Source organism: Sciurus vulgaris, assembly GCF_902686455.1.
Source record: "Sciurus vulgaris genome assembly, chromosome: 12".
NCBI lineage: Eukaryota > Metazoa > Chordata > Mammalia > Rodentia > Sciuridae > Sciurus > Sciurus vulgaris.
This window is the reverse complement of record NC_136473.1, coordinates 35,623,674-35,632,617: the sequence shown is the minus strand read 5'-3', so window position 1 is coordinate 35,632,617 and position 8,944 is coordinate 35,623,674.

Genomic DNA, 8,944 nt, shown 5'->3' with positions numbered 1-8,944 from the left:
TCCATTTTTAATCTTAAAAAGGCAGCCCTATTTCTCCCAAGGCCAGATTCCTTTACAAGACTAATCCCTACCAACAAAACCCAGAGAACTGCTCATTCCAGATGATACTAACCATCATCATATGGTTGGGTCAATCATATTCACGAACCTAGGAAGGCTGGAGTCTTCCAGTCGCCCCTCACATACAGCAAGACAAAGTCAATTACTGCATCACTGCTGTATGACACACCATGGAAGCCCAGAACTTTAGGATTATCCAGCAACAAACACCCAGATTATTAAAACAATTTCCTTCTCAACTTAGTCCATTTTGCATTAAATATACTCAAAAGACTATGTCTTCTTGCACAGCAGAATGTCTTTAGCACAGACATACACTTACTTGGTTTTTGCATTCTGATAAGTCTAATTTTAAATTTTGTTCCTGGTTGAAACACAAGGAGAAACTAGTATACCTTAACCATATTGATAATATTTGGATTTAAAAAGCAATTTTGTTTTGTTTCTTTCACAACTTTAAAATTCCACTAATTCAACCATTTGCAAAAAAAAAAAAAAAAAAAAAAAAAAAAAAAAAAGAGGTAGATGTCTCTTTGCTGCAAGGGACAATGTGGGTATGGGAAGAAACTGACTGGCACACCTTTACCCTATGCCCTTTCCTGAGACTCCAGGCTCATTCTCTAGGCCCTCAGAGTTATATCTATACCTTAAATATTTTCCATAACAAGTTAATAGATTGTTTAATCATCCATAAGTTATTTCATAAGCAATTTCATTAATTTTTATAAATCATAACTAGTGCAAAGTAACTAGTGCCATATTTGAGCTAAGATTTCCTCTGCTCTCTTTCTCACTATGTAAGCCCCAGACAATTCTGAAATGCATGTGCAAGCAATGTCTTGGCCATTTTGAAAAACAAATGTTCAAACTAGATAACAACTCATTATGTGTAATCTATAAGACTTGGGTTTTATATCCATGAATCAAAAAAATTTTCCCCCAAAGCTCCATCTTTCTGTACTGTAACAGACCATGGTCCTAGAAAGCTCTGGTCATTACTCTTTGACTTTCTCCTCCTTATCTGTCTGGAAGTCATTTCCTCTTAAATAATCTTCAAACTCTTCAAATTACCAACAGATCCTGAACTCACTTCTTCACTTTCTTCTTTTTTATTCAAACCTTTACAAATCTGGAGTTACAGAGACAACAGGCTCCACAGGATCCATGCCCTTTCTATCTCTGGCCACTGTCCTGACAATAATTCCATTTTCCCAAGTCTAGAATCTGTCACATGAGAATTTCATCTCTCCCTGTGGCACTGCCAAGAGAGGACGGGGTGGAGAGAGAAGTGACCACAACTCCATTAGATGACCCCTACCTCAAACCAGTGACCACAGTACTCAGATGTGTTGCCTCAGCGTCCTGCCCCCTGGTTTGCCAACTGTGAGTTCCTCCGCTGAACATTTCAGAGCCACCACTTTCTCCACTCATGTACAATCACTCCTCAAAACGGGCCTCCTTCAGAGTCACCCTCCCTTTCTTTCCATTCCCTCAATTATCTCATTATCATGCACTTTCACTACAGCAAATATTTCCTAACTTTGCTCCTTACTTCTAATCCCTCCTCAAGCAATCTGTTTGCTGCTGTATTCATCTTTCTGTAACATCATTTTCAGCAAATCTTCTTCTGCCCAAGAACCTGTCCATTTCTGCACCTAATGTTGGAGCCCAGTCTCCTCAGTGTGCCACACAGATCCTCTATAAGCAGTCTCACCCCATTTCTTCCAGATTTACTCTATGGTCACAGATGGTCATCTACCACATCTCCAGCTTCACCTGCAACATCCTGTACCCTTTCTTCTCTCCTGCCCCCTGTCAAAGCCCTGTTCCTATACTAAGGCTCTTCATTTTCTAAGTGACCTTATTTTCTTACATATTAAACTCATAAATGTCCTCTTAGTGTAAATCCTCTTTGGTACCCACAGACTAAAAGTCACACATATGTTTAAGTGTGCACACACAGGGAAATTCCCACATCCTGTGACCCCTGCCTAGTGAAGGCAGCATGCTCAACCTTCTCTGAGCTCCTCCAAGGTTCCTTGTCAACTGCACCCATCAGGTGAGTAGCTATATTAGCTTATCTTCTAGGTAACCTTACTTGCCAACATGCTGGGCAAAGTCAGAAACTATAATTCACACTGCTCTGAAGCTTTGGCATACCCCAAAGCAGCACAGGAATAGCTGGAGAGCAAATGAGAGCTCTGTTGCTGAAGAGTCATGAAAGAGAAAGACAATGCAGTGATGAGAGGGAAAACATATTTGGCAATAAAAATTAACAGGTGAAGAGTTTAGGATTAGCAACCAATTTTGCAACACACTAAGTAGGAAAATGTTAAACAATTCCTCACCTAACAAAATAACATTACACAGAAAATCAAATTGCTACAAACCAGGTACTTTCAATGATTAGGTTTATTTATAAAAACATTTTTGTTTTTTTTGGAACTGGGGGTCAAACCCAGGGCTTTGCAAATGTGAAGCAGATGCTTTGCCACTGAGTTACATCCCAGCCCTAAAAACATTTTTGAAATGTGAATAATCTGTTCTTCTTTCATTTATTTTATGGTAAGTGGCAAAATCTGGAGCAGTGTTAGTAAAAAAGTAAAAAAGATGAGGAATTATATGTATGAACTATGAGTCTATATAAAGACCTCAACTTTAAAAAGCAGTAAGCTCAGAAAACATGAGGATATTTATTTAATACAAATTAAGATGGATAAAAGCTACTGAAATAACAAAGCTAATAAAGTAATATCATTGACATGCAAACAAAAAGTGCATAATTTAAACAATTAGAAGCACTAAAAACTTCCAGGAATGATAAAAAATCAATTTGAGCACCAAATAACCCCTGAAAATAAAGTAAAATAGGGTGTTTACCAGTATTTAAAACATTAAAACCCAAATATGAAATTTTCACCTAATGGTAAGATCTTAGAAATCTTTTAAACCTAAAATGTCCTATCACTTATGCAATATGGTATAGAAAGTCACAGAAATGTCATAGTAATGACCACAGTGAGCCTATCCAAGTAATAATATCTCAGGCTTTGGAGTCAGAAAGACCTGGGCCCAGTTCTGGAAGGGGATCTAAGCAGCTTTCTGTCACAAGCAGTTTACACGACCCTTCTAAGTTGCAGATTCCTTATCCTTAGTATCACTCTGAAGATCCCTGCAGCCCAGTACTGATGGTGAGAAACTCCAGGGATCGCCCAGCATGATTCCATGAGTAATAGTCATTCACTGATCATTCCATTAACAAGGCATGGTCCCTGACCTCAAGCATTCAAACCGGAAGGAAAAATAAGATTAATACTCCAAATGAGAACAATTATTAAATAATGTAAGATGAACAAAATTTAAAATTTCCGACTGTATGCAAAAAATTTCACGCAGTATTTTCACTGGGGTTGCCTTCATGAGGGTGTGATTGGTGTGGTCCTTAAAAGACAGCCCAGACTGGTGTTTTCTTTCCCTGTAAACTGAAAACCTACCATCAGCTCTGTATCCTGATTAACGAATTAATAGCAAGCACCATAAATACATAATTGTTATGTCTTACCAGTCTAAGATAAGGAGGCTGTGTGGGCACATGTTTATCAGACATTCCTGTCCACCTGGTTACCTCTTCTCCTTCAGATGCTATCCCCCAGACTGCACTTCATCCTGGTCCAAGGACGGTCACTTGGACCAGGCTGGCTCTTGCTTCTACACCTACCATTTCTCGGACTTTCTATCACGGTGGACAGCCTTGAGTGCTGGTTACATGGTGAAGTATGACCCTGCTGATCCCTCCAGATCATCTGCCAGGCCTGAGGAGAGACTGTACAGGTGGCTTCCACACACTGCTGAGAAGTCACAAGTCTCTGGCCCTGACACATGGAACAACCTAGTTCTCTCTGAACCCATTCAGACAATTGCAGCCACAAGTGACTACCATCCTGAGCGTGATGCCGAGAGTCCAGGACATGGATCTTGATTGAGACTCTTACCCTAAAGAAGCACACAGCCTGTCGCTGTTTATCAAAACAAAATCAGACATCCTGGACAGAACACATGAAACAACATCAAAATGCCAAAACTGAAGATTGAAAAGGTAAGCTAAATTCTTAATAGGAGAAGGAAACAGGAGAGAAAAAGAAAAATAAGACAGAATAGTCTTTTTTTTTTTAAACTGGGGACCCAGGGTGCTTAAACACTGGGTCTCAACCCCAGTCCTTTGTTTTTAAACAAAACAAAAACAAACAACAACCAAAAAAAAAAAAAAAAAAAACTTTGAGACAGGATCTTGCCAAGTTGTTCAGGCTGGTCTTGAACTTGCGATCCTCCTACCTAGGCCTCCCAAGATGCTACTCTAATCTTCACAGATACATGTCTAATGGGAAAAAAAAAAAAAAACTGTCAATTTTACCTCAGAAGTCAGGGAGAAAGAGCACATGAAAAGGATAAAAATGTAGAAATGAGCATGTTATTCTTCTTAAGAGTGCATGTACTCACCAGGGTGTGGGTGCACACACCTTAATCCCAGTGATTTGGGGGGCTGACGCAGGAGGACTGCAAGTTCAAGGTCAGCCTCAGTAACTTAGGGAGACCCTGTCTCAATATAAAAATTATAAAAACGCTAGGTATAGAGCTCCATTGGTAGATCACCTGCGCCTTTAATCCCCAGAATCAAAAAACAAACAATAAACAAACAACAACAAAAAAGTAAATGTGTGTTGCCTTCATCTGACTGTTCTTGTTCTTGCTTTCTTGCTCTTCAATATCCATCCTTTAAACTTTACCTCTCCATGTCCAAATTCTCTCAACTCCTTCCCTTACATGACCACAAAACCTTCCCTGATGCCCAAGGCTGGACATCGTCTCCTCCTAAATGCCCAGCTCACTTCATCTCTAACTATTTTAGGCTAACTCTATTCAAAGAGAAAGAAACCACCATTTAATCTGGTACCTTCTATGGCACCTACCAAAACCCATCAACTAAGTCTCCACAATGACTTCACATAGGCTTTTACTTCCACTTAACAGATGAAGAAATTAAAATGAATTCAAGTGGCTGGCCAAAGGTCACCAGCTACCTGGTAGAACTGAAACCTTGACATCTCCCAATTTCACCCAAGTGTATCCAAAGTGACCCAAGTATTTCATTCAACACCCATTTAACTGAAAGCTTGTTCTGACCTCCAGTCCAGGAATACAATAGTGACCCCATCCATGCCCTTTAACACAAGAGAGGCACGTTAATCAAGTGATCTTGACCTGTGTCCCAGAGATGAATTAGCTGGACATTACTAGGTAGCTGTGCATTTGTTGAGTCTATTAATAGCATTGAGAACACTGAGTCAAGAAAAGTTAAGGCTTCCCAGATTCTTTTAATCTACTAAAATGCACTGTAAGATCTCCAGGAGGTAAGTGTAATAGGAAGTTTCCCAGACTTTTGTTTTATTTATTACTGTAAAATATACTTAAAATTAGCATTTGAACTATTTTAGTGTAAAATTTGGAAGCATAAAGTACATTCATAATGTAGTAGAACCATCTCATCACCCATTCCAGAATTTTCTGACCATGGATTTTTATAGAGAACTGATATGGGATCCCACAGAGCACAGTTTGAGAAATACTTGCTGGGACAGTCAAGATAATAGCAGGAAAAGCACGAGAGTCCCTGAAAATGCAGAACCCAAGTCATGTCCTCCAGCAGAGAGCTGCTTAATGTCTAACCAGACACCCATAGGTTAAGAATTAGCTAAGTCAATCTTGGTGGATCACAACTATAATCCCAGCAGCTGGGGAGGCTTGAGACAGAAGGATTTCAATGTCAAGGCCAGACTCAGCAACTTAGCAAGGCCCTAACTAACTAAGGGAGAACCTGTCTCAAAATTAAAAATAAAAAACGGGGAGTGGTTTTGTGGTAAAGCACCTCTGGGTTCAATCCCCAGTACCCGCCCTCCTCCCATAAACAAAAAAGCTGGAAACATCCACCTTCACTTTCAGGTCAAATCATCTACTCTTTTATAAAAATATAATTCCAGAATGAAAATATAATGTCCCTTCCTCTAATAAAACCACTGTCCAAAATAATCATTCTTGGCTCCATAAATTGATCAAATTCACTTCCTTTATTACAGAGTTTAATTTGAGGAAACAAAGAGACAAATGTCACCAAAGTAAATCCTAAGGTCACTAAGGATCCCTGAGGCTTGCAAGGCAACTGGCCCTGGTGGCAGCTGACTTAGGAAAAGCAATGGCAAGTATACACAATAGCAGAGGGCCATTCTTTTGTTCTTAGTAATGGGACATTTTTATCTTTTTTTCTAGTGAGAATGAGAATGGGCGCTTACTGCACATCAACTTACTCAAACATCCTAAAAACCCCATTTCAACCTTACAGCTGGTGAGAAGTAGGAAGAAAAACATCTATATTATGCTTTCAAAAATGCATGCTGCATATCCTGAAGTCCACAAAACTACTCTCCAGGTAGAGGTCCAAATCCACATAGACATTTTAGAATGCTTTAGTTAAAATCTACGTTATTTTCAGAAATCCAAGTAAGGAGGGCAGGAATATCACACTGATCCATCAAACATGAAGTCGAGTTGCAGCTGACTTTGCCTGGCTAATAGCTGTTCAGGCTTCACAAGGGACAACCACAATACTATATCACTGAGATCTTTGACCAGGGTTTCATTAACAGCTCTTCAGAGTGCCCATAAATCATCCACTTACTTGTGTCAGTGCAAAGTAAGGGTTTAAAACCTCACCAGCCTCACTAGGGCTGTTCCCATAAATCTCAATGGAGAGGCCTAGAATCTTGGTTGGGAAGAACACTGTGGCACCCCATATCCACATCAAGACTCCTGAAATTTCTCCCCACCAGGGTACCAAGGGGCCAGTGATGTTCTCTGGTGGCTGCACTGCAGCCCACAGCCTGCTTCCAAGGTTGCAGTTTTTATTCCCACTCCTCTTCCTCTTGAATTGCATGTGTCCCTTTGTGACCAACATAATTCCCAAGGTCACCTCCACTTAGCTCTATTTTTCAGAATGGAAAATTATTGAAGTGACAAGTGACAAACCAAAAAATTTTAGAAGACTTAACATTATTTTAATCTACTTTCTTCAGAATCAAAAAACACTCTGCCCAGTGGTAAGACAAAATTTCCACATTAGAAAACTACTTCTTCATTTCCATAACAAATACAACCTTGGGGTTACTTAAAGGGAAAATATGCAACAACTCAGTGAGACCCTGTCTCTAAATAAAATATTTAAAAAGCTGTGAATGTGGTTCAGTGCTTAAGTGTCCCTGGGTCCAATCTCAGATGTCAAAAATAAATAAATAAAAATTTAAAAAATAATTCACTCACCAGTCAGCCCAAGAAATCAGTTTGTTGGTAATTCATTCCTTTCCCCCCCAGCAATTCCTGATTCAGCTCTTCCCCATCTGCCTTCTGTCCATTCCTGCTCTAGAGTCTTCTTCATGTCTACTTCTTCCTGACCCTTATCGAATCTCAGTTGCGGAAGAAGATCCCCATGTTCCCCTCTTTCCAACCTCTTATTCGTGCCCTAAGTCGCCTTTTTCACAGCACAGACCTGATCCAACCATCAACATACTGTCTGTTGGAAGGCCCTGAAGTTCCTGCTGGTCCAACAGCCATACCTCCTCCCCCTGCTTCAAAGCCTTCCACCCCGCCCACAGCCCACCACCCCACCCACAGCCCACCACCACTTCTGAAGGGCAGGAATGTGAGGGCAAGCCCCTGCTCCACCAGGTGTCCTCATATTGTCCTCGCAGACAAAAAAGCAGTAGCAACAACAACAATGGGCACACATTGAGCTCACTACCACACATCTCAGAACCACTTCAAGCATTTGTATCCTCACTTATGTGATAAAATTAGGTCCTTAAATAATAAATAAATATATGAAAAAAAAGTAGGGGTTTTATGAGGAAATGAAGATAGACTACAAACAGGAAAATTTAAACTTGGGTCTCTCCAATCATGTCACTACTGCTGCTTACAACTCAGTTACTGCAGGAATCATTTGATTTCTATATAATGTAGGTGGCCACCCACACCATTTGGGGAATCTTGTGCATCACTAAAATCAATTCTCAAGAGTCAAAATATCCTCCTGTTTGGCACTTTGGGGTGGTTGCCTCTGTTCAGTTAACTCCATTCTTGACAGATCCATTCCTGCAACAGGTACACACCCAGTTTCTGTTTAACATTAGTAATGATGCCCTTTAGGAGAGGCTCAGTGTGGTCTCTGAATGGTTCTGGTAATTTCAGAACTGCATCTGCATGCCAATTGCTTGATACTAAGCTAGAAATTAAAAATCAGGTACAGTACAATCCCAACAAAAAATTAAATAACCCCTAAAACTATTTTCCTAACAGCACCATTATTATTCCTAAATCTAACTTTACTCAGAAGGAGGAATCTAGGTGAAAATAAATCAACCTTTTCCTGTGAGTCCTGTTTGTCAAATCTCACTTTCAATGTCATGACCCTGAGATTCAAGCAAAGAGACATTATCAAAGGAGAACTAAAAATCACTGAGTTTAAACCCTTGGCCCACAAGTTAGCAAATTAGCATTCTCTTCTTCAAGCAACAGAGGAAGATCCCTGGATAGTCCAGTGCAAAATTAAAAACTTTGAAACCAAAAATCTGTGGGATTTTACATTGATTCCTCCAGACATGTCATCTAAAAAGACTTCTAAATCTTCCAGCTGAAACATGGAAGAGCTTCATCCTATTTTCAAATAGAAAAACTGTAAAATGTACCTCTGGTTCAATATTTCCACTAGTCTGTTTTCTACCTCTAGTGTTTTCTTTCATAGAATAGAGGAGATTGTTATGCAAATAGTGCTAGGTAT